At 42.9% G+C, this 25519-nt stretch overlaps 1 protein-coding gene and 1 long non-coding RNA gene across 3 annotated transcripts in view; one reads left to right on the forward strand and one right to left on the reverse strand.

Moving 5' to 3' along the window:
* glis3 (GLIS family zinc finger 3) overlaps positions 1–25519 on the reverse strand; it is a 554300-nt gene that overhangs the window by 220351 nt on the left and 308430 nt on the right. The gene's annotated exons all lie outside the window — the stretch shown is intronic.
* LOC137321095 (uncharacterized) overlaps positions 1–25519 on the forward strand; it is a 63300-nt gene that overhangs the window by 8129 nt on the left and 29652 nt on the right. For both annotated transcript variants that reach the window (XR_010962708.1, XR_010962709.1), the window contains exon 2: positions 9034–9169. This is a non-coding gene — a long non-coding RNA (uncharacterized lncRNA). The remainder of the gene's footprint in view (positions 1–9033; positions 9170–25519) is intronic.

Genomic DNA, 25519 nt, shown 5'->3' on the forward strand with positions numbered 1-25519 from the left:
AAACAATGCACATATAGCAAGTGCAGGATAATGGATGGTCAACAGTGAGTTACATGGGAGCTTCATCAAGTGGTTCCAAAATGAAAGTGAATCAATGGCACTCTCTAAGAGGTTTCTTCTAAAATCTCCAGCAGAATCTTGCTGCAAGGACATTCGCAGCAATGCTCCAACATGTTCCACCACAGAGTGATAAAATGTGAGTCAATACCTGTGATTTCCCATACAATAACCTCCCAAATAAGCAGCTGCAAAGTGAAGGCCAAGTACTTCACCACAGAAAGAAGAAAAAATATTGTAAGGTTGATAGTTATATTGAATAGTTATATTCTCTTGCTTTATGAATGCTGGGATACCCTACCTTCTAATAGAATTCCCTTGTCTTCTTTTGCGAGAAAGCAAGAAAGGGAGGTGGAGAAACACTGAATCAAGGCTCTGTTAAATTCCTATCCTGGTCATTTATATTTTTAAAAAGTATTTTTTTTGATAGCTCAATGGGTTATGGTACTGTGTTGTGGTACAGAGCTGAAAAGATCAGCAAGGTCTCAGGTTTGAAAATTGATCTGAACTGGGCTACTAGAATTGGTCTCAATGCCCTTGTGCTGATGGTGGGTGAGGACAGATTAGACTCAGCTGTGGTGCCCCATCGTCAAATAAACTGCTGAAGTCACTGTCTCGACTTACATATGTAGAATGGCCACTTCAGTAGGGTACTGGAGGGCTGGAAAAATGATGGCATCATTCTCAGTTATTTTATTCTATTATATTTCCCCTTGGTTACTCACTTTTGCTGACTGAGATGCTCAGACTTCTGCCAATGTTGCTCTTGATCTGGCTGCTAGGAACTGCACAAGGGCACAGTGACATATCTCACTCTCCTCTTCCTGCGGAGACATTCATCAGTGCCTCTCTTTCACAGCATGATTTAGATTACAAATTCATCATGTCGCGATTCATTGGCATGAGCTGAATCCTACCATGTATAAAAGGGGCAGTAGCAGCATGGATATGAAATTGGCTAAGTGACAGGAAACAGAGAGTAGTGGTGAACGGTTGTTTATCGGACTGAAGGAAGGTGTACAGTGGTGGTCCCCAGGGGTTGGTACGAGGACAGCTGCTTTTTTAAATATATATTAATGACTTGGACTGGGGTGTACAGGGCACAATTTCAAAATTTGCAAATGACAAAACTTGGGAGTGTAGCAAACAGTGAGGAGGATAGTATTAGACTTCAGGAGGACATAGATAGGCTGGTAGAATGGGCAGACTCACGGCAGATCAAATTTAATGCACAGAAGTGCGAAGTGGTACCTTTTGGCAGCAAAAATGAGGAAAGGCAATATAAACTAATTGGCACAATTCTAAAGGGGGTGCAGGAACAGAGAGACCTGGGGGTATATGTGCACAAATCTTTGAAGGTGGCAGGACAGGTTGAGAAAGTGGTTAAAAAAGCATATGGGATCCTGGGCTTTATAAATAGAGGCATAGAGTACAAAAACAAGGAAGTTATGCTGAACCTTTATAAAACACTGGTTCAGCCACAACTGGAGTATTGTGTCCGATTCTGGGCACCACACTTTAGGAAGGATGTGAAGGCCTTAGAGAGGGTGCAGAAAAGATTTACTAGAATGGTTCCAGGGATGAGGGACTTCAGTAACGTGGATAGACTGGAGAAGCTGGGATTGTTCTCCTTAGAGCAGAGAAGGTTAAGGGGAGATTTGATAGAAGTGTTCAAAATCATGACTGGTTTAGATAAAGTAAATAAAGAGAAACTGTTCCCAATGGTGGAAGGGTCGAGAACCAAAGGACACAGATTTAAGGTGTTCGGCAAAAGAACCAAAGGCAACACGAGGAAAAACTTTTTTACACAGCAAGTTGTTATGATCTAGAATGCATTTCCTGAAAGGGTAGTGGATGCAGATTCAATCACGGCTTTCAAAGAGGAATTGGATAAATATTTGAAGGGAAAAGATTTGCAGGGTTATGTGGAAAGAGCGGGGCAATGGGACTAACTGGATTGCTCTTACAAAGAGCCGGCACAGGCTCGATGGGGCGAATGGCCTCCTTCTGTGCTGTAAACGATTCTATGATTCTATGTGTGAGACAGCAGGTTGGATTCTGTTCTGCGACACCATCTTTCTTTGCTATATTCTGTCAGTTGTCAGTTGTGGAAATCAGAGAGTCTGCTAACTGAGAAAGGCACTCTGCAATATCCGAATTAGTTCTCAAATACACTAAGAGGGTTAAAATAGAAGGGAATAAAGAGTGAAAAAATGAGGAATGCCCAGGAGTAAAGCAATCTGAATGAATTAGAGATGTATGAAATAAAAACATTCACTAAAACAGATGGAGAAGAGTTGAAATGAATACAGGTCATGAGTAAATTGCAATACTTCACAATGACACCCCACACAGTTAATCACTTGAAAAATACGTGTATTAAACTTGTGGATTAAATTGTTCTCTGGAAGATGGTGAGAGGGTGCTGACCAAACTGTTGCTACAAATGTCATTTTACCTGCACAATTAAATAAGAAGCCCTATCAAATAAACAGATTCTGCAATCTGAGTTGAAGAAACTGCTCACCAACCACCCACTGAACCTCACACTTAAGAATTCATTTCCAGGTTTATTTTTTCAACAGCCATTTCACTGCTCTCATAATACTATTGGTTGTACAACAGAATCCTGTTAGGTTAGGAGTAATAAAACAATTACTTTTATAGCCTAGCCATACTGCTTTTTTACAAATGGAATGGCTCAGAATTCAATCAAAAACCTGACTCCAAAAGTGACCACAAAGGTTTACTGTGGAATGGGTCATGACTGCAGCAAATGAAACAGGTTTGGCTTGGTCAGGACATTGCAGGAACCTGGCAGGAGTAAAAGCCAGTTTGGATTCTGGATTCCACACTGATAATGCATTAAACATTGACTCAATGATGGGATGTGTCTTACGTTGTCATGTGCTTGGGGTAAACCATGCCAAAGACTGAAAACATTTTTAACTTTTAGCAGAGCTACTATTAATGAACCAAAGTACAATTTTTTCTTCTGCTGCAACTGGAACTTTCTACATTTCAGGTATCAGAATTAGACTCTCCTCATAAAAGGAATGACTATGCTACCGATTATAAAAGGTTTTCACTCCATAGACGTCTTGTGCACCCCAGAGCCTTTTTTTCCACAATTCATCCCCTTCCCTCTTGAACACTGATTGTCCTTCTGTACCTCACTCATGTGGTCTTTTTTCACAATTGTGCCTTGACAGCAAAACTTGGCAGGTCCAATAGATCATGGAGATCCAACACAGTTAAGTCTAATCCTGTTTTCACCCAACATTCACACACACACATTTTCCAGTCAGGTTTAGTGGATAGAGATCAGCAGAGGAATAATGGATGCCTTTTACCTTCCGTAGCTTAGGTGAGCTACATCCAATCATAGAAACCCTACTGTGTACCCTGGCGGAAATTAGTGCAGACCAGGAAATGAACCTGGGATCTTCAGATCTGTAAGGCTAACTTAAATGTGCATCCAGCAACTGAACCCTTGGGATAGTTGAGCACAGTGACATTTTGCTAGTGATGAAGAATATTAAAATACTATGCAACACTAAAAGCACTAGGGTGGGGATGGCAATATGCAGGAGCTCCTAGTGACTCACACAGAAACAGTGTTTCTAAGAGCAGTGTACATTGTATGACCTTAATACAGCTAAAGAGAAAGGGAGAAAATAAAAATATACTGACTATTCTTTTAAGAGAAAAAAAACATGAATAAATCAGTTTGTCAACTTGGAATTTTCAAAAAAACCCAGTAAAAATAAATGATTTGTGACCCCAGACCCATTCACTGGGGCACTTGGGTATTATGGCACAGAAATTTGAGCACGCCTGAAAATGGCCGCGCAGGGGATGGGCGTGTGCTGCACCCACGTGGTCACAAGGACAACATGAAATCGGCACTGCCACCTCATTGACTCAGGCAGAGTCAACACGGCTTTGTGAAAGGGAAATCATGTTTGACTCATTTATTAGAGTTCTTTGAGGAAGTAACAAGCAACATGGATAAAGGGGATCCTGTGGATGTGGTGTACTTGGATTTCCAGAAGGCTTTTGACAAGGTGCCACATCAAAGGCTACTACACAAAATAAGAGCTCATGGTTGGGGGGGGTAACATATTAGCATGGATAAAGGATTGGTTAGCTAACAGGAAACAGAGAGTAGGCATAAATGGGTCATTTTCAGGTTGGCAAGATGTAACGAGTGGAGTGCCACAGGGATCAGTGCTTGGGCCTCAACTATTCACAATCTATTTCAAAGACTTAGATGAAGGGACTGAATGTACGGTTGCTAAATTTGCTGATGACACAAAGGTAGGTAGGAAAGTAAGTTGTGAAGAGGACATAAGGGTAATGCGCCCAGTGAAATCGGTGGGTTTGGCACGCAATCGCAGGCTAATTACAGCCACTTACCTTTGCTTCCGGGTTTCGCGCTGGAAAGCTGCGCCGTGGGAGGACTGCGCATGCGCAGCATAGGCTGTCAGCTGGAGGAGCCCTATTTAAAGGGGCAGTCCTTCACTGACTGATGCTGCAGGAAATAGGAAAAATTACAGCATGGAGCATCCCAGGGAGAAGGCTGCTCCCAGGTTTAATGATGCCTCACTCCAGGTCTTATTGGATGGGGTGAGGAGGAGGGGGAGGACAGGGATCTTCCCTTCGGCGGGCGGGAGGAAGTGGCCTGCCTCTGCCACCAAGAAGGCCTGGCTCGAAGGTGGCAGAGGAGGTCACCTGCACCACCAACATTTCGCGCACCTGCATACAATGCAGGAGGCGCTTCAATGACCTAAGTAGGTCAGCCAAAGTGAGTACACTTACTCATTCCCCTACACTCCGTCTGCCACATCACCGCCCCCACCCCACATCTCCTTCTGCACTGCCAACACTACTCTGTCACATCACCCCTCACACCCACTCAAACCTCATCCTCATCTTACCTGCACTTACTCACCTTGCCAGTACTCATCCCACCACTACCACTCAACCCAATCCTCTTACAATCTCATGGCTCCATCTCATACTCACTCTCCCATGCATCTCTTTCACAGTCAGCCTCACTCAACCTGCCATTGCCTGTGCTGCAGCCACAGGGCATGCATCACATATGTGCAGTAGGAAGCGTAAGGCAAATGTGTCGTGAGAATGAAGGGGATGCACAAGGGTGTTTGAGGGTTTGTCATGGTTTTTACTTCTATTTAATTTCTGACCAACTCACATCACATATTATATTGGCACCAATACTGCCACATCTTTGCGAATCTTGTCTGGTTTGTGCAATAATGCCCTTTTCTGAGGATCACAATGAAGACCCACAACTGATGCCACCCATTGTGTCACTGCGGAGTTGGTGTAGGTGTATTTGCAGGGCTCTTCTGTGCAGACGACTGAGAGATGTCGGTGATGTCCCCGGTAGCACCCTGGAAGGATGCGGAGGAGAAGTTGTTGAGGGCAGGGGTGGCTTTGACAGCGACAGGTAAGATGGTGGTGCTCGGGCCAGCTGGGAGCAGCTCAGCATGAAAGAGGCTGCAGATATCCACAACTACATGTCGAGTGACTCTGAGCCTCCATATGCACTGCTGCTCAGAGAGATCCAGGAAGCTGAGCCTTGGTCTGTAGACCCTGTGGCGAGGGTAGTGCCTTCTGCGACGCATCTCTCTCTGCGGTTGCCCTCCCTCCTGCTGAGGTCATGACTGCAGCTACAGCGGCCCCCATCCGGAAGATGTACATTTAAGGGGGTCCGCAAGGTAGGTAAATGTGTCTGGACACCGGGGTAAGTGTGCAAGTTTGTGAATTTTATCGTTAGGAGGAGGGTGGTGGAGGCCAAATTTTGTCCAAAGTGACAGAGTGGCCTCCTGCAATGAGTGAGGGTCTCCCCCCACAACCTGTCAAATGTACCTTTGCAGTTGCCACAGGCTGATGGCTGCAACATGTCCATTTCAACTGGGAGTGTTTCCCCCAGTACGGGAAACAGTTCCAGTTGATCTGAAAATCCCACCCCCCTCCTAAAATATCAGGTCAATCAGGTCTGTAAATGACCTGAAGTACCTGGTTAATTACTTCAAGTGGCACCCCGCCAACTTTAATTGCCGGCGGGAGTCCCACATGCGGGGGTTGCGCGCGCATGTCAGCACGTCACTGGGGAACCCGGAAGTGGGCGGGTTGGAGCCGGGCTCCGGACCCGCCCTGGGAATCCCCGATTTTCGCAGCCCCCCTGCCATGAACGCTCCCGCTCGGGGGTGCGAAAATCGAGCCCAAGGAGTCTTCAAAGGGTATAGATAGGTTAAGTGAGTGAGCAAAAATTTGGCAGATGGAGTATAATGTGGGAAAATGTGAACTTGTCCACTTTGGCAGGAGGAATAGCAAAGCAGTATATTATTTAAATGGAGAGAGATTGCAGAACTCTGAGGTGCAGAGGGATCTGGGTGTCCTAGTACATGAATCACAAAAAGTTAGTATGCAGGTACAGCAAGTGATTAGGAAGGCAAATGGAATGTTGTCATTTATTGCAAGGGGAATGGAATATAAAAGTAGAGATGTTTTGCTACAGTTGTACAGGGCATTGGTGAGACCACATCTAGAATACTGTGTGCAGTTTTGGTCTCCTTATTTCAGAAAGGACATAATTGCTTTAGAGGCGGTTTAGAGAAGGTTCACTCAACTGATTCCTGGGATGAGGGGGTTATCTTATGAGGAAAGGTTGGACAAGTTGGGCCTGTATGCACTGGAGTTTAGAAGAATGAGAGGTGATCTTATTGAAACATATAAGATCCTGAGGGGACTTGAAGGGGTAGATGCTGAGAGGATGTTTCCCCTTGTAGGAGATTAGAACTAGTGGCCACAGTTTAAAAATAATGGGTCTCCCATTCAAGACGGAGATGAGGAGAATTTTTTTCTCTCAGAGAGTCGTGAGTCTGTGGAACGCCCTTCTCCAGAGAACGGTGAAGGCCGGGTCATTGAATAATTTTAAGGCGGAGTTAGATAGATTCCTGATTAACAAGGGAGTCAAAGATTATAGTAGGCAGACGGGAAAGTAGGGTTGAGGTCACAATCAGATCAGCCATGATCTTATCAAATGGCAGAGCAAGCTCGAGGGGCCGAATGGCCTACTCCTGCTCTTAATTTGATGTTCATATGTTCGTATGATCATGAGTCAGGCATGCAGCCAGCACTATCCGTGCTGCTTTTTCGCTGCAAGTTTGTTTGGAGGGGCAGCAAATCAGACATGACTGACGCCACTTAAACGTGAGGGGAGAGCAAATGGACACCAGGAAAAGTGCTCGGGGGAATGACTAAAGATAATGTTGAACAAATAGGTTTTGAAGAAGCTTTAGAAGATCAGGCAAGATGTAGTGAAGCAAATTAATTTAGGAGGGTGCTTTCAAAGTGTGGTGGTGTGATGGCTAAATGTTCCGCTACCAATGGTGGAGTGGGAAACACACATTTGGCCAACATCAGAATGCGGAACATAGGGCTGCAGGAGGCTGAAAGAGTAGGGTGGGAATGAGGCCATGGAAGGATCAATAAATGGAGGCTTTGAAATCCATGGGTTGGTTTATGGAGAGCTCGATGAACTCAGTGAGATCAGGAGGAATAGGTGAGTGGGATTTAGTACAGGATAGAATGGAGTCAGAGTTTTGGAAAATTTGGATTTTGTGCGTTGTGGAGTTTGGGAAGTTCAGCCTGGAGATGATGAAAGCTTGGATGTGATTTTCGGCAGTGTTGGGGTGAGGTAAGGACAGGGGTGGGTATTTTACAGAATTGTTCATCACAGATGGTCATGGTGATACCCAGTAGATGGGGTTTGAAGTTCAGTTCAGGATCAAACAGTGCACTGAAGTTGCACAGTGCCAAGTTCAGCCTAAGCAAGCAGCCAATGAGGTGAATGGAAATGGGGGCTAGGTGCAGAGTCACAATGGCTTCTGTCTTGCCAGTGTTAAACTAGAGAAAGTTCCTGCTCATGCTATAGGTGGAGGGACCATGTGCTAAACCATTGTGTCATTCTATCCCAAAGCAATATGGTGTTACTCATAGGTAGTCTTGAACCTGGAGTGCAATTTTTGATGTTTACTGTGGTCCTGCTGCAGCCTAAACTCAACAGCAGTTCACACATCACTGTAATGTTTTTTCTGCAGCAATACATCACCTGACTGACTCAAGGTAACAGTATTACATACCTTATTGATACCGAGGTCTCAGAGATACCATATTAGCAATACAATTTACTTACTAGTTTATAAAACTTGCTTAAGATGCAAGTAACTTTGCTTTTTTGTCATTCACCAAAACCTCTTATTCTCTGTTAAATTATTATATTTGTCCTGCTTTGTCTTCCTTGATGGATTTGCAGTATTTGTTTCAATGCAAGAACTTTATTTATTTATTTGCTTATTCTTCCCTCGCTTTCTCTGCAACCTTCCTTTTTCTCAGTTGACTTCCTAAATTCCAGTTGACATGAACCCAGACTCATCCAGAATTCCACTGCCCACATCCTATCTGGCACTAATCACACTTACCCATCACGCCAACCCTTGCCAACCTTATATTGGATCTTCATCTCCCAGTACATGAACTTCAAAATCCTCAATCCTTGTTACCAAATTAATCCAGACTTGCCCCTCATTATGTTTGCACTCTCTTCCAGCCCTGGTTCTATCCTCTGCTCTTCCAATGCTGATCTGCTATATGTTCCACCATCTTTCCTTTTTACCACTGGTGGCAGATCCTTCAGCTATTTTACTCCCACATTTCACAACTGCCTCAGTCTTGCTACACTTCTCCCCACCTTCAAAACCCTAAATATTTGCCTCTTCAACAGTGACACTGGCCAACTTCCCTGTTCCCATCCTATTCTAGCTTGGGTCTGACCCCTACTTTGGGACCTTGGGGCATTTTACGATGCTAAGGGACTTATATAATTGAAAGTTGCTGTTATATGATAATAAAACATGTTTTCTTTCTCCTTCCTTCTGATAGTGAATCTGGTTCTTGCTGATGTTGTTGTTAATCTAGCACTGCCCAGTGAGCTTTTGAATCTCCAATGATCAGCAATTGAACAGATGGTTGATCTCTGTGCTCCAGGCCTGGCTCATTGACTGATTCCCGTTATAACGTGAGTAGTCGGCATCAAAGCATTTGATAAACATCATTCTCCATTCCCAGCCCAAGCATGATTTCTCCTCAGCAACACCAAAAACCTTATTCAAATATTTTTTTAAATTCTTAAAATATTGAAAAATTAAATCTTTTTATTTTTGATGTTCTTTTCTGCCTCGTTATTACATTACACTTTGGGTATTGGTAATTTCACAGGAATAGCCCACATAAACAATTTCTCCACTTTCATGTGTGACATTTTTAAAGGTATGACACGATGGATGGACACAAGACACAAAACTTTTAATTATACAGTACTTTATACTGTAAGAATTTGGGATTTGAAAGTTCAAAATGGCTTATATAATGAATTCACTTAGTATTTGCAGCATTAGGAAATGAGTATTACAGTCAAACATGATGTGGCTTGGTCATGAAACATCGTTCATATGCTTCTATTGTAAGATTGATAATGCGATAAATAGAATCAGGGTAGGGTAGTGACTACAATACTAGTGAGTGGGACTACTGACTAGAAGCCAAGAGCTCAAATTCTATTGTCCACTGGAAAGCACTGCCTGAAAGGGTTCTGGAAGCAGATTGAATAGTAACTTTCAAAAGGGAATTGGATATATACTTGAAAAGGAAAACTTTGCAGGGCTATGGGGAAAAAGCAGATGAGTGGGACTAATTGGATACCTTTTTCAAAGAATCGGCACAGGCATGATGGGCCGAATGGCCTCTTTTGTGCTGTATGATTCTATGATCTATATTTGAGCTTCTCCTAGAGGATGAGCTTTACCAAAAACCATAGGAATCATCTGAGCGAGGGCAAATTGATGAAGGAATCTTATTTTCTGCCATTCATATGTACTTCCTGATTTTTTTTTATTCGTTCATGGGATCTGGGCGTCGCTGGTGAGGCCTGCATTTATTGCCCATCCCTAATTGCCCGAGAAGGTGGTGGTGAGCCGCCTTCTTGAACCGCTGCAGTCCATGTGTTGAAGGTTCTCCCACAGTGCTGTTAGGAAGGAGTTCCAGGATTTGACCCAGCGACGATGAAGGAACGGTGATATATTTCCAAGTCGGGATGGTGTGTGACTTGGAGGGGAACATGCAGGTGGTGTTGTTCCCATGTACCTGCTGCTCTTGTCCTTCTAGGGATATGTTCTCCCTGATATGTTGATAGCATCCAGGGAGATATTTATAGGACTGATTATTCCCCTCTCTCAACTGAGGAGGATATTGAGGATGGGGGGTGGGAAAAGGAAGAAAATTAATAGATGGGCAAAAAGAAACAGATTCTGATGAGGAAGGAATAAAAGTAGCTCAGATAGCACCAGGAAGTTGTTGTGGGACATCAAGGAATTCCCATGGAAATTCTATCCTTTATTCTATAGCACAGTATAGTCTACATTTTCTGATCAAAGTTGTTTAATATTGGTGTTAAATTGTTGAAGATAAAATTGGTTAACACAAACATTAAAATAATGATCATCAAAAATCAAGACTTGTGTGTCAACACACAGACTTGATTTTCTTGAGGTGATTATCTCTCTTAAGTGGGCCTACAGTGGAAGTGTTACCCACTCATTCAAAAAAATTACAGAGGACTTGAATTGTATTTTATCATTGCATCAGCACAAAGATTGAAGGGATGGAGGAATTGGATTATGAGGAACGATTATGTAAATTGGGTATGTTCTCACTAGAAAAGAAAAGGTTGAGAGGTGATATGATTGCTGTATTTAGGATTCTAAAGGGACTAGATAATGTAGACCATGCCAAGCTATTTCACCTTGTCCAGAACAGGAGAAGCAGAGGACAAGGCCTGCATTTGAAAGGGGGTAAATTCAAAACTAATCCACAGAAACAATATTTCAGTGATCGAGAGGTCAATCTATGGAATAAACTCCCTATGGAGATGATGGAAGCATTTGGTATTGATTCATTCAAATGCAAATTAGATAGATTTCTTTCAGAAAATAACATTTTGGGATACAGTATATAAGTCATTTGAGACATGACATGTGGTAAGTGTAGCAGGCCAGGAAGGAAAAAGGTGACTTCGGACCTATGGTTCCCAAAGCTCCCCACCACTAGGGCTCTGTCATGTCATTTTTGGGTCTGTTGTAGATTAATTGATAGAGATTGATTGCTTGCTATGATCAGTCAACAATTCCATTATCATTATCATGCGACCACCAGGATGGGAGAAGGCAAATTAAATTGACCTTGGTCTTTTCTCGTCTAGCAATTCCTATGTTTCTAAAGTTTGGTCAAACATTTTAGTAATTCAAACAATGATTTAAGAAATCAAAATGGTCAATTTATCTTTTGCATTACAAAATAAGAAAAAATGATAAAGATGAATGACTAAAGCAGTAAGTCAAATATTATTTTCCCAATGGGTGAAAAGCACAATTGGTTCACATTGCAATAAATGTGCTCAAAACTTGGCCATTGTTTTTATAAATAGTAGGAATCCAAGTCCATTCAGTGTTTCTATCTGTTCCCATGTTATAGTTTAAATAACAACAGATTCACTTGGAGTAAATATGCAAACCCTAAACCTTTTCCATCTGTAAAACAAAAAGACTCCTGCTGCCAACTTCTTTTCAGATTGGTCACTGTGAAATCAGTGCACTGGTGCTGAATGCCAGAACACTTTTTGTATTGCATATTTATTTTATATTGTAAATTCTTTTGTTGGCTTTCTTACTGAAATGATTGTAATTACCTACTACTACCACAGTGAATGGATGAGAACATTAGTTTGCCATGTTCTTCCTCCCATGATTTGCTCTGCATTAAACAGCATGTGGCAACTTTATACCACCAATTTAGAAACAGCTGCATAAATAATCAAATGCAGCAGATTTATTAGCATCTGTTAAAAAAGAAAGGTTTTAAATGAGGACTTGTTGAATGCAAAGTACAGAACACCTAGGGTAGTTCTTGGCTCAGGCCCTGTATGTGAAGTCATGTTCATTTGTGCCAGTCAGTTGCAAGGATCTTTGTCATGGCAACTTTAATAAGTCAGCTAAATGCTGTAATGTATACAGATATTATTGCCTGCTGGGTCACCTTGCACTAACAAGCTACCAGTTTTGGAGTTAGTGATACCTTTCAAAACAATATTAACTGCATCTAAATAATCTTCTGCCTTAGTGGCAAACTGAATCTTCCTTTTAGGGAACAATGTAGCCTCCATGATTAAAGCAAACACCATCGAACTACAATACTTTTCAAAATAATTGCAAATTTAAACTCCTCAAAGGCTCCAAATCTTTTCAATTTCCAGCCAACCTAAACAGATTCAACAGCATGTTGAGAAGCAATTTTATTTTTAGTAATGGCAGAAAAAGATTTGGATTCCATTACTCCCTCCCACCCCTGATTAGCTATGGTGAAGGGGTTCTATGTTCTGTTGCTGGGAAGGCTGCAGTAACAGAAAAATCCATATTAATGAGTGCGATGGCTGAGAAAAAAGACTTTCCAGCTTGGGCCAAGCTGAAGCTAAGCCAAGGAGTCTAGTTTGGCTCCTAGACACAACATTTGAGCTCAGCAAATTAAAAAATGAATTAAAATATCCCCCTTTCCTCTTCACCTACCCTCACTATATATATTTTTTGAGACAACCTGTTACAGCTTCCTCAAGAGATTTCTTCCTTCATTTTTCTATTTCAATTTAGTCACTTTTTAACTGAGTAAAATATATGGTAAGGAGATGATTTAATCTTAATACCCGTACATTGTTCTGATTCAGATATCTAGTACACAGCATGCGCTATGCATCAGGAGCAGTGTCAATTTATGTAAATGAGTTATGGGTCAAAGCCAGCTGATTTGTGTGCTGATATGGCTAATACCTCAAGAGTAAAATGTAGGCGACAGTGTGCAATGACTGTACTATCACTTTGTGTATTCCAACTCACGCATTCTAGAGATTAACTACGACTTCCATTGACTCCTAACTAAGTTTCTTGCAATGACTTTAACATGTTATTCACTTTCTGTATTTAACTGTATTAAGCAGCTTCAATGACAGACCAACTCTCAAACCCAACCATAGTCAAACTCTACAATCTTTGCTTATAACTTACATTTTGTTCAATATTAAAAGCTATTTAGAAATCCAATGGTATGACTGAGCATTTCAACATTTTTTTGTAAGCAACTTGCTAAACCCCCATAGCTTTATATTGTTTGCAGATAGCTCAGAAATCATTCCATTGCACAGACCATTAGAAGATTTGGAAGGACTGAAGATAGACTCTGAGGCCCTTTGCTTGTCATCTTTCTCTAAATAGAAAATGTCTCACTTATAACTGGCTTCTGCCTTCCATTCTTTCAGAAATTATTCATCTAACTTGCCAAATCTCTGAATTCTGCTCTGAGCTCTCAAGGGTCCCTACCAAATACCTTCTAATTAGGAGTGAAATTCCTCTGATGGTTAAGGTTAGCAAAAAAAAGTGTACTCGCTTTATATTCATGTTAACTTTTAACGCAAGGGGAATTTCACCCTAGGATGCAAATGTATAATATTAGCGGAGTATTTCTCATTCCCAGGTGGTGTGATATCCACTAGAAAATAAAATGCATTTCTTAGACATAACTGACCATCCCTAGATCATTGGAACATAAGAACATAGGAACATGAGTAGGCCATTCAGCCACTCAAGCCTGTTCCGTCATTCAATCCAAGCCGACTCCCACTTATGTTCCAGTTGCACAATTGACCCTGGGTTCCACTCCTTTTGATGGTTTCAATTAGTTTCTTGACAACAACTAAGCTATTCGCATGGAGCTTCCAGGTTTTTTACAAAGGTCATGGAGGCAGTGAGAATGCTAAGGTACATGAATGGCACATACCCGAATTAGGCACTCTACAGAGGGAGCTCCCAGAGTGATTTGAACCACCTGCTGAGAGCTCACACAGTTGGAAGGTGCAGAATTTCCTGCAAAATTTAAAGGGTTGCACCATGATTTTTAATTACTGTAGAGTTAAATAGGATACAGGTTGAAGCTGCGAGAGAGGCTCAAAAAACAAAAACTACAAATTTTTTGGAAGCAGAACGGCAGTTACTATTGCAAGATGTGTGCCAAAGCAAAGTTGTGCTGTTTGGTACTCCAGGGCACCCACCCCAGTGGAGATGAAAGCAGAGTTCTTGCGGTAATATCTCAGTGATAATTGTGTGGGCTACTTCAACTCAGGAGTTTGGATATTAGCCATGCTTTTATTATTGCCTGTGTTTTTCCATCTGTACCAATCACCGATAACTTCCAGATCAAACTAGCGTTTGATCTCTAGATTACAATTTATATTTCTTTCTGGCCACCAGATTACAGTAAACCCTATCCTAATTTACATACCTGGGAGGAGGTGACAGCCATTGTGAATGCCAACTCTGCTTCCTCAATTCCATCTGACCTGTTACCCAGTTTAAGCTAGAAATCTTTCCCTCCAGTTCAAGTTGGCACTTCTCCCCATCCCAAGTTTTCTTCTACCTATCAGATATTGCTGGCATTCTCTAATTCCAGCTCTTCTCCATCTCCCTCCACCATAGCACAGATCCCAACGACTTCCCCCTTTCCTCTCTCCTCCATTACCACATCCACATTCTCTTCATTGCCATCTATTTCCTTCTCCCCTCAGTTCCACTCTTCCCTGCTAATGTACTGAACTGGCCCCTCTCACCTCAATGCCATTCCGACTGCTAATGGAACTGATTCCAGCCATTATAATTCCCGCCTACAATATGCAGCCACCAGGATCTCTTCCATTAATACTAGGAGCAGTGCTGAAGGTAAAGGGACCAGTCCGATTCATTACAGGCAGAACCTGGGTAGGAGTAGGACTGAGGGGAGAGGGGCTTGGTTCATGCTGATTTTTGTAAGCAAATGTTGACTCGCTGACTAGGCCCTCAAAATACTGACAGTTGTCATGCAGGCCCCCATTGCCTCAAGGATTAAGACTTCCAACATTCTTGTGATCAACCTCTCAAGCTCCACCCTATACAAACTCCAAATTATCCAAACCGCTGCCTGCATCCTATCCCATATTAAGTCCTATTCACTATGTGGCCTTGTTCCACCCACCCTCTACCACCTCCTCCGGCCTTATATCCCAGCTCGCAGCCTCCAAACTTGAGTGTCTGAATATTTGTTCATCCCCTCCTGCCACTCTGCTGCTCTCAATATTTAACCACCAATTCCCAGATATGGCTGTTTCTCTCTTTACTGGTGGCATTGAAGTTCTTCTGAGCCCTTGTTGGTTTTGCAGGAATAGGTTAAATAGGTCGAGCTTTGACATTTTTACTGCAAACCATATAATATTGGACAAAAGAAAAGTTGTAAACTGAACAAAGCCCCAGTAATATGAACCTATGTTGGCCGTTACATGTTAAAAATTAAAAATGGACAACCTGGTCATAAGAAAGATTGTCTGGCGGTAAACCAGATGGATGGCAACCGTACTCCCACGTGCACCTACAGATACACCCTATCAGCCAATAATAAAGAACATAAATTGAGGTAACATGTATCAGAATGTGTTTGTCTAATCTGATTTATTGGTTGACATGAAGGATAGGACTACTGTTTGTGTTTCACCATAGCAAACTCGAAGAAATTAAGTAATTAAATAAATAAGAAGCAAAGCATTTAAAAATTCATAGCTGGAGAGGTGCATCTGGAAAAAGTTACTGGATTCGATTTTAGGAGGGAGACGGGTTGGCAGCGAGGGGTCAACTGGGCGCGTGGGTAACGCGCCCAGTGAATTCGGGGTGCTTCGCACTCGATCGCAGCCTAATTGAAGGCACTTACCTTGGCTTCCGGGTTTCGCACTGGAAAGCTGCGCAGCGGGCGGACTGCGCACCTGCATCATAGGCTGTCAGCTGGAGGAGCCCTATTTAAAGGGGCAGTCCTCCACTGACTGATGCTGCAGAAAGGAGCCAAAATTATAGCCTGGAGCAGCCCTGGGGGAAGGCTGCTCCCAGGTTTAATGATGCCTCACTCCAGGTCCTACTGGATGGGGTGAGAAGGAGGACAGAGACCTTCTCCCCAGCGGACAGGAGGAAGTGGCCTGCCTCTGCCACCATGAAGGCCTGGCTCGAGGTGGCAGAGGAGGTCACCAGCACCACGAACATATCACCCACCTGCATACAGTGCAGGAGGCGCTTCAATAACCTAAGTAGGTCAGCCGAAGTGAGTACACTTACTCATTCCCCTACACTCTGTCTGCCACATCACTGCCCTCAACCCACATCTCCTTCTGCACTGCCAACACTACTCTATCACATCACTCCTCACACCCACTCAAACCTCATCCTCATCTTACCTGCACTTACTCACCTCACCAGTACTCATCCCACCACTACCACTCAACCCAATCCTCATACAATCTCATGGCTCCGTCTCATGCTCATCCTCTGATGCATCTCTTTCACAGTCAGCCTCACCCAACCTGCCACTACCTGTGCTGCAGCTACACGGCATGCATCACATATGTGCAATAGGAAGCATAAGGCAAACGTGTCGTGAGCATGAAGGGGATGTACAAGGATGTTTGAGGGTTCGTCATGGTTTTTACTTATGTTTGATTTCTGATCAATTCACATTACATGTTATATTGTCTCCACTACTGCCACATCTTTTCAAATCTTGTCTGGTTTGTGCAATAATGCCCTTTCCTGAGGATCAGCATGAAGACCAACACCTGATGCCACCCATTGTGTCACTGCAGAGTGGGTGTAGGTGTATTTGCAGGGCTCTTTTGTGCAGACGACTGAGAGATGTCGGCAATGTCCCTGGTGGCACCCTGGAAGGATGCGGAGGAGAAGTTGTTGAGGGCAGTGGTGACTTTGACAGCGACAGATAAGAAGATGGTGCTCGGGCCAGCCGGGAGCAGCTCGGCATGAAAGAGGCTGCAGATGTCCACAACTACATGTCAAGTGACTCTGAGCCTCCGTGTGCACTGCTGCTCAGAGAGGTCCAGGAAGCTGAGCCTCGGTCTGTAGACCCTGTGGCGAGGGTAGTGCCCTCTGCGACGCATCTCTCTCTGCGGTTGTCCTCCTCCTGCTGTGCAGGTGGATGTGTCACAGCACTGTGTTGTGGAGCTCCACGTGTCAGAGGTGGACGGCGTGGATGGCGAGGCTGGTGATGCTGTTCGTCCTCCGAGGAGGTCATGACTGCAGCAATGGCGGCCCCCATCCGGAAGATGTACGTTTGAGGGGGTCCGCAAGTTAGGTAAATGTGTCTGCACACTGGGGTAAGTGTGCAAGTTTGTGAATTTTATTGTTAGGAGGAGGGAGGTGGAGGCCAAACTTTGTCCAAAGTGACAGAGTGGCCTCCTGCAATGAGTGAGGGTTCTCCCCGCCGCCCCCCCCCCCCCCCCCCAAACCTGTCAAATGGACCTTTGCAGCTGCCACAGGCTGGTGGCTGCAACAAATCCATTTCAACTGGGAGTGTTTCCCCCAGTACGGGAAACATGCCCAGTTGAGTTGAAAATCCCACCCCTCCTAAAATATCCTACAAATCAGGTCTGCAAATGACCTGAACTATCTAATTAATCGGTTTAAGTGGGATCCCACCGGCTTTAATTGCAGTTAAAGCCGGCGGGAGTCCCACATGCGGGGGCTGCGCACGCATCTAAGCCCGTCACTGGGGAACCAGGAAGTGGGTGGGTTGGAGCCGGGCTCTGGACCCGCCCCAGGAATCCCCTATTTTCGGAGCCCCCCCCGACCCCGGCCACGAACCCGCCGTCTCGGACGTCCGAAAATCGAGCCCATTATATTATATTCCTAACATGTACTGCTCCTTAAATTTCTGCCTAATACGACTATCTTGAATCGTCTGTCTCCATGATATTAAACATAATCTCATTGAGATTCTTAAAGAGGGCATAAAAGTTCTGTTAAATATGTAGAACAGTCTGTTATGGCATTTTTCTGTGGTCAGGGGGTGGGTATTTCTCCCATTTGCAATCAGCATTATAAGAAAAACATATAGATTTCCCCCTCCTTTTCCCATCAACTTTCCTCTCTTTTTTTCTGCCAACTTCCTTTGCTTCTCTCCTCTCCTAAATGTATTAACTCATTTCTGGGGAATGGTTCCACGGGTGCCAGTTGCTCTCTGGTATCTTGCCAAGTGACATTCTTCATACGTGAGCCTTGACAGCGAGTGTCGTCAACATTGGGAGCATCACAGCTGACGTGCACACTTCCAACAGCAGTCGGTAGAAGCAATCGGGAGCAGGCGTCCAGGCTGATTTTCCCCTTCTTTACTCATGAATGCTGCAGCCATTTAAGCACCTGTAGTTCTGCCCTGGCTGATTCAGCATAAGCCAGGGGTTGCATTTGGGATCTTCCTAACCTGTATGATCCAGCCATTCCCTACTTTAACCAGCTGCGTCATTGGGGCTGCCATTTTAAAAATTAAAACAGGAAACACTGCGGTGCCGGATCAATGGTTTGACAATCTGAGAAACTTTTTTCATCAGTGGTGCCAGTTACAAGGTAATGAGAGCAAGTTTTTCCCTGGCACATGTGAGTAGTTACTTCTGAAAGTGACAGCAGCGTGTGCCTGCATTATAATTACTGCCATGTTTTCATGGAATGTTCCTCCAAGCATCCTTCAGTTTACAATTACGACAACGTCGAACTCAGTTTTGATGATAAGATTGCAGCACTATTAATGAGAGCCTACAGTAAAACAAAAGATGGAATGACTGAGATACCACTGTTGGGCATTGTAGCTTGAGTAAATATATGATATATGATCTGTAACTAACATCACAAAGAACAATAGTTTCACTGCATTTGGAAGTAGACAATAGCACACAAGTGACATTACTTATTGGACATAGTAGAAATCCCTATGTTGATTGGAAGCTGCAGTAGCACACAGATATCATCAAATTAGATTTATTTTTTCTGAAGCAGGCAGGATATCTATAGGAACAAATCTGCTGGAACATTTTCTTCCCAATAAAATCTCTCATTGTTCTAGGTGGTGGGGGTCTAGGTTTGGGAGGTGCTGCTGAAGAAGCCTTGGTAAGGTGCTGCAGTGCATCCTGTCAATAGTAAACACTGCAGGACGGTGCGCCGATGGTGGAGGAAGTGGATATTTAAGCCAGCGGATGGATTGCTGATCAAGTGGACTGCTATGTCCTGGATGGTGTCGAGCTTCTTGAGTGTTGTTGCAGCTGCACCCATCCAGGCAAGTGGAGAATATTTCATTACACTCCTGACTTGTGTCTTGCAGGTGGCGGAGAGGCTTTGGGAAGTCAGGAGATGAGTCACTTGCTGCTGAATACTCAGAATCTGACCTGCTGTAGTAGCCACAGTATTTATGTGGCTGGTCCAGTTGAGTTTCTGGTCAATGGTGACCTCCAGGATGTTGATGGTGGGGTCTCAGCGATGGTAATGCCACTGAATGTCAAGGGGAGGTAATTAAGCCCTCTCTTGATGGATATGGTCATTGCCTGGCACTTGTGTGGCACGAATGTTACTTGCCATTTAATCGCCCAAGCCTGGATCATGCTGCATACAAGCATGAACTGCTTCATTATCTGCGGAATTGTGAATGGAGCTGAATACTGTACAATCAGCAGTGAACAGCCCCACTTTTACCTTATGATGGAGGGAAGGTAATTGATGAAACAACTCAAGATAATTGGGCCCAGGACGCTGCCCTGAGGAACTCCTGCATTGATGTCCTGTGGCTGAGATGATTGGCATCAGACAACCACAACCATTTTCCTTTGTGCCAGGTATGACTCCAGCCACTGGAAAGATTTCCCCTGATCCCTATTGACTTTCATTTTACTAGGGCTCTTTGATGGCACTTGTTGGAATACTGCCTTGATGTCAAGAGCAGTCACTCTCACCTCACCTCTACAATTCAGCTCATGTCCATGTCTGGAGTGGTGTGGTCCTGGCAGAACCCAAACTGAGCAGGTTATTGGTGAGTGTCACTTGATGACACCTTCCATCTTATTGAAACATACAAGATTCTGAGGGGACTTGTTAGGGTAGATGCTGAGAGGATGTTACCCCTCATGGAGGAATCTAAAACTAGGGGGCATAGTCTCAGAATAATAGTCTCAGACGGAAATGAGGAGGAATTTCTTCTCCCAGAGGATCATGAATCTTTAGAATCCTTTACCCCAAAAAGCTGTGGAGGCTGAGTCATTGAATACATTCAAGGCTGAGTTAGACAAATTTTTGATCAGCAAGGGAGTCAAAGGATATGGGAAAAAGGTAAAAATCAGATCAGCCATGATCTCATTGAATGGTGGAGCAGGCTCGAGGGGCCAAATGGTCATTCCTGCTCCTATCTCTTATAGTCTTATGGTTTTATGTTACAAGTTTACTACCACAGACCCATTTATTTTTAATGACTATCTTACCAGATGGTGTCCTGCCAGCAAGATTCTTGCCTATTGTGGCAGAATAGCTTTGTCCAGATGATGTGACTGGAAATCTGTTTGAAATGTGACATTTGAGAAGCGGCCCCTGAGTCTTTGGAATCAATTTGATTGACAGCTCTATAACACAATGGCTCCCAGGCATAGGATAAGAATGACAGCTGCTGGTCATTGCTTTAGTTCTTCTAGTTCACTGGATTGAGCCACAGGTTTAAGTCATTGAGGTGAGATGGAACTCCACAGAGGCCAAGGTGTGTTCCATGTAAAATTATCAAGGGATGCTAAAAATCTGAAATTACTTTGATGCTTTAAAACTGTTTGAAGCAATGTTATTTTTATCTGATGATTTATTCTTGCTTCTGTAAAAATTCACATTTTACAAATAAATTTGATTTAGTAATTTTAGCCTGAGCTAGACATACCATCAGCATGGTGTCTCTAAATCCTTCAGAGAGATGGTAGCATATGGATTGCTTATGTCACACTATCCCACATACGTCAAGCATAAGATTAACTTTTGGTTCAGAGGAAGCACAGCTTCCTTATGGAAATTGACTTTTGCATCGGGCATGAGTAAAATAAATTGGCAAGCAGCCCAAATTGTAACAGAGTTGCTTGATTAAACATCTAAATTTCTGCCTGATTTTGTTTCTTGTTAGAAAAGTTGCCACCCTGCTGAAATCAGTGATAGAACCAGGCACCTTACTGGTCTGTATAGGTTAGTACCATTAATGTATTTATCTACTAAGCCTTCAGGAGAGCTAATTTAGTCATCTTCAAGACAGCGTTTGAGTTGGTGATCTAGCATTCCCCAGGCAGCTTGTCAAGGATTTTTATTTCATTCATTTAAAAAAAATGAATGATAGGTAGCCAACAGATGCTCGTGCTGTGCACCTTCAGGGTGAGGGATTGTTAATGTGTGTGCAGATATTCAGTGGGAGCTCCAACTACATTATACTGATGGTCTTCCAAAATGTAATGCTTAGCCCAGCTGATGTGAAATACTTGGGTCTGATAGAGAAACCTAAAGCAAATATCATGGGGATAATTGGCACCTTCACTGCCTGGACATAATCTGATGGAGTGGATCACCTGCGTACTACAGAACCTGCCCAATTTTCATCCCTTTCTACAATAGGTGGCTGATCCGCTCTGGCAGATTATTGCCTAGGGCGGTGAAAGATAAAAATTGCCCACCATGTGTCTTATGCACTAACTTACTTCAGCTCAGAAGTAAAGAAAATGTACACAAAATTCTAAGCAAAACAAGCAAGCAAAGAAAATGACAAATGCAGTGGTATACAGGTAACTTCACCGATCCCTTGCTCTCAGTTGGGAACTGTGCTTGAAGGGAGTGCAGGTTGGAGAGAGTTGATGAGGGTAGTGTGGTTGAAGTTGTGTATATGGACTTTTAAAAGGCATTTGATAAAGTGCCACATAATAGACTTGTTCACAAAATTAAAGCCCGTGGGATTAAAGGGACAGTGGCAGCGTGGATACAAAATTCGCTAGGGGACAGAAAGCAGAGTAATGGTGAATGGTTGTTTTTCCAGACTGGAGCGAAGTACACAGTGGTGTTCCCCAGGGGTCAGTATTAGTACCACTGCTCTTTTTGATATATATTAATGACCTGAACTTGGGTATAGAGGGTAGAATTTCAAAGCTTGCAGATGACACGAAACTCAGAAATGTAGTAAACAATGTGGAGGATAATAACAGGCTTCAAGAGGTCATAGACAGACTGGTGAAACAGGCAGACACATGGCAGATGAAATCTAATGCAGAGAAGTATGAAATGATGCATTTTGGTAGGAAGAACGAGGAGAGGCAATATAAACTAAAAGGTACAATTTTAAAGATGGTGCAAGAAAAGAGAGACCTGGGGGTGCACATAAACAATTTTTTGAAGGTGGCAGGACAAGTTGAGAAAGCTTTATTAATCAAGGCATAGAGTACAAAAGCAAAGAAGTTATGCTAAACCTTTATAAAACACTGATTAGGCCTCAGCTGGAGTACTGTGTTCAATTCTGGGCACTACACTTTAGGAAGGATGTCAAGGCCTTAGAGAAGCTGTGGAAGAGATTTTCTAGAATAGTGCCAGGGATGAGGGACTTCAGTTATGTGGAGAGACTGGAGAAACTGGGGCTGTTCTCCTTAGAACAGCGAAGGTTAATGGGAGATTTGATAGAGGTGTTCAAAATCATGAATGGTTTTGACAGTGTAAATAAGGAGAAACTGTTTCCAGTGGCAGAAGGATCGGAAACCAGAGGATACAGATTTAAGGTGATCGACAAAAGAGCCAGAGGCGACATGAGGATACATTTTTTTAAACAGCGAGTTGTTGTGATCTGGAATGCACTGCCAGAATGCGTGATGGAAGCAGATTCAATAGTAACTTTCAAAAGAGAATTGGATAAATACTTGAAGGGAAAACATTTACAGGGCTATGGGAAAAGAGCAGGGGAATGGGACTAATTAGATAGCTCTTTCAAAGAGCTGGCACAGGCACGATGGACTGAATGGCCTCCTCCTCTGCTGTACCTACTATGATACTATGAAAATGGGAACTGCAGTGTTATAGCTCTGTGACTGAATCTGTGCTCCTTTCAAGTGGCTCCCTGCTGGAACTGTAGGATTGGTGAATTTAGCCTACACAATAAAGCATGTTGCCTATAAATTATGCTGAACAATATTAGTGTACAGAAATGGGTTAATCTTTCCATTAAATTAATAATTGCATACAAATGCACCAAGTATTTCTACACTAATGTTGAACAATGTAATTTCTAGGCTATCACTGCTAGCTCTAGAATTTTCTTACTTTAGGGGATGAAATAATTCCAAAACCATAATTTCTACAGAAATTTGAAAATATTAGAAGTACAATACACATTGCTTACAAAACTGATTTACAGTCTGCTGTGTGCTCTGAGATTTTTAGCCAGGTGGAAGGCACATTTTTGAAAGGTGATAAGGTCATTCCCTTTTTATATGACTCATGATTAATAGCTACTGAGATTTGACTTCAGTTTCTTCAGTACATGTGATAAAACTTGAAAGTTAATGTTGCCAAATTTATCGACAAGAATGAATAGATTCTATGAGAAGTAGGGTTACTATTGAAGTAATCACAAGTTAAATTAACTTCATAGTCATAGAAGGCGTAAATCGATTAACCCAGCATCAAAGCTGAAGGTCAGGCTAGGGTGTGTGGCCCAACTAAGTGTTCTATATACAAATGCACGGAGTATAAGGAATAAATTAAATGAACTACAGGTTCAAATTCAAATTGGAGGGTATGACATGATAGCTATTACTGAGACATGGCTGCAGGATGGTCAGGATTGGGAACTAAATATACCAGGTTATAAGGTCTACAGGAGAGATAGGGAAAATGGAAGAGGGGGAGGAGTAGCCTTAATGATTAGAGATGAAATCACTTCAATGATAAAGGAGGATATAACGAGGGGTAAGCAGCCAACAGAGACCTTATGGGTTGAATTGAGAAATAGGAAAGGATCTAAGACTATAGTGGGAGTTGTATATAGGACCCCTGGCAGCAGCTCTGAAGTGCTAGATTGTATAAATGCAGAGATTAGACAAGCGTGTAACAAAGGCATAGTGGTCTTAATGGGGGACTTTAACCTTCACATAGATTGGGGAAAGCAGACTAGCAACTATCAGAAAGGTAGTGAATTTCTTGAGTGTGTCCGGGATAGTTTTCCACAGCAGTATGTCCTAGGGGCAACAAGGGGGCAAGCCATACTAGATTTAATAATGAGTAATGAACCAGATTTAGTTAACAGCTTAACTGTGTGTGAACATCTATCCAATAGCGATCATAACATGATCGAGTTCAAGGTAGTGTTTGAAAGGGAAAAAAGTGAATCAGCTGCTAAGATTCTACGACTTGGGTAAGGCCGACTTCAATGGGATGAGACAGAGACTGTCCACAGTAAACTGGGCAAATCTGTTAATGGGTGAAACGACTGATGATCAGTGGGAAATGTTTAAAGAAACATTTAACGTGATACAGAATCGGTTTATACCCGAGGGGCAAGAACTCTACTTGCCAAAAAAAACAGCCATGGAGAAGCGAAGAGGTAAGGGACAGTATAAGACATATGGAAAGGGCATACAAAAAGACAAAAAATGGCACAGATCCTGGCGAATGGGAAAGATACAAAGATCAACAAAGGGTCACAAAACAGATAGTAAGAGCTACAAAAAGAGAGTATGAAAAGAAACTTGCAAGGGATATCAAAACCATACAAAGAACTTTTATCATTATATTAGGAAAAAGAGGGTGGTCAGGAGCAGTGTTGGCCCCTTAAAAACCGAAAGTGGGGATGTAGTCATTGACAATGGGGAAACGGTGGACATGTTGAACAATTACTTTGCGCAGTATTTACAGTAGAAAAAGAGGATAGCATGCCGGAAATCCCAAGAAAATTAATATTGAATCGGGGACAGGGACTCAATAAAATTAACATAAGTAAAGCAACAGTAATGAAGAAAATAATAGCACTAAAGAGCGACAAATCCCCAGGACCAGATGATTTCCATCCCAGGGTTTTAAAGGAAGTAGGTGAGCACATTACAGATGCCCTAACTATAATCTTTCAAAGTTCTCTAGATTCAGGAACTGTCCCTCTAGATTGGAAAATTGCACGTCATTCTGCTTTTTAAGAAAGGAGAGGGAAACCAGAGAATTATAGACCAGTTAGCCTAACATCTGTTGTGGGGAAAATGCTGGAGTCTATAATTAAGGATAGGGTGACTGAACACCTCGAGAATTTTCGGTTAATCAGAGAGAGCCAGCATGGATTTGTGAAAGGTAGGTTGTGCCCGACAAACCTGATTGAATTTTTTGAAGAGGTGACTAAAGTAGTGGACAGGGGAATGTCAATGGATGTTATTTATATGGACTTCCAG

The sequence above is a fragment of the Heptranchias perlo genome, chromosome 4 (assembly GCF_035084215.1).
Source record: "Heptranchias perlo isolate sHepPer1 chromosome 4, sHepPer1.hap1, whole genome shotgun sequence".
Taxonomy (NCBI): domain Eukaryota; kingdom Metazoa; phylum Chordata; class Chondrichthyes; order Hexanchiformes; family Hexanchidae; genus Heptranchias; species Heptranchias perlo.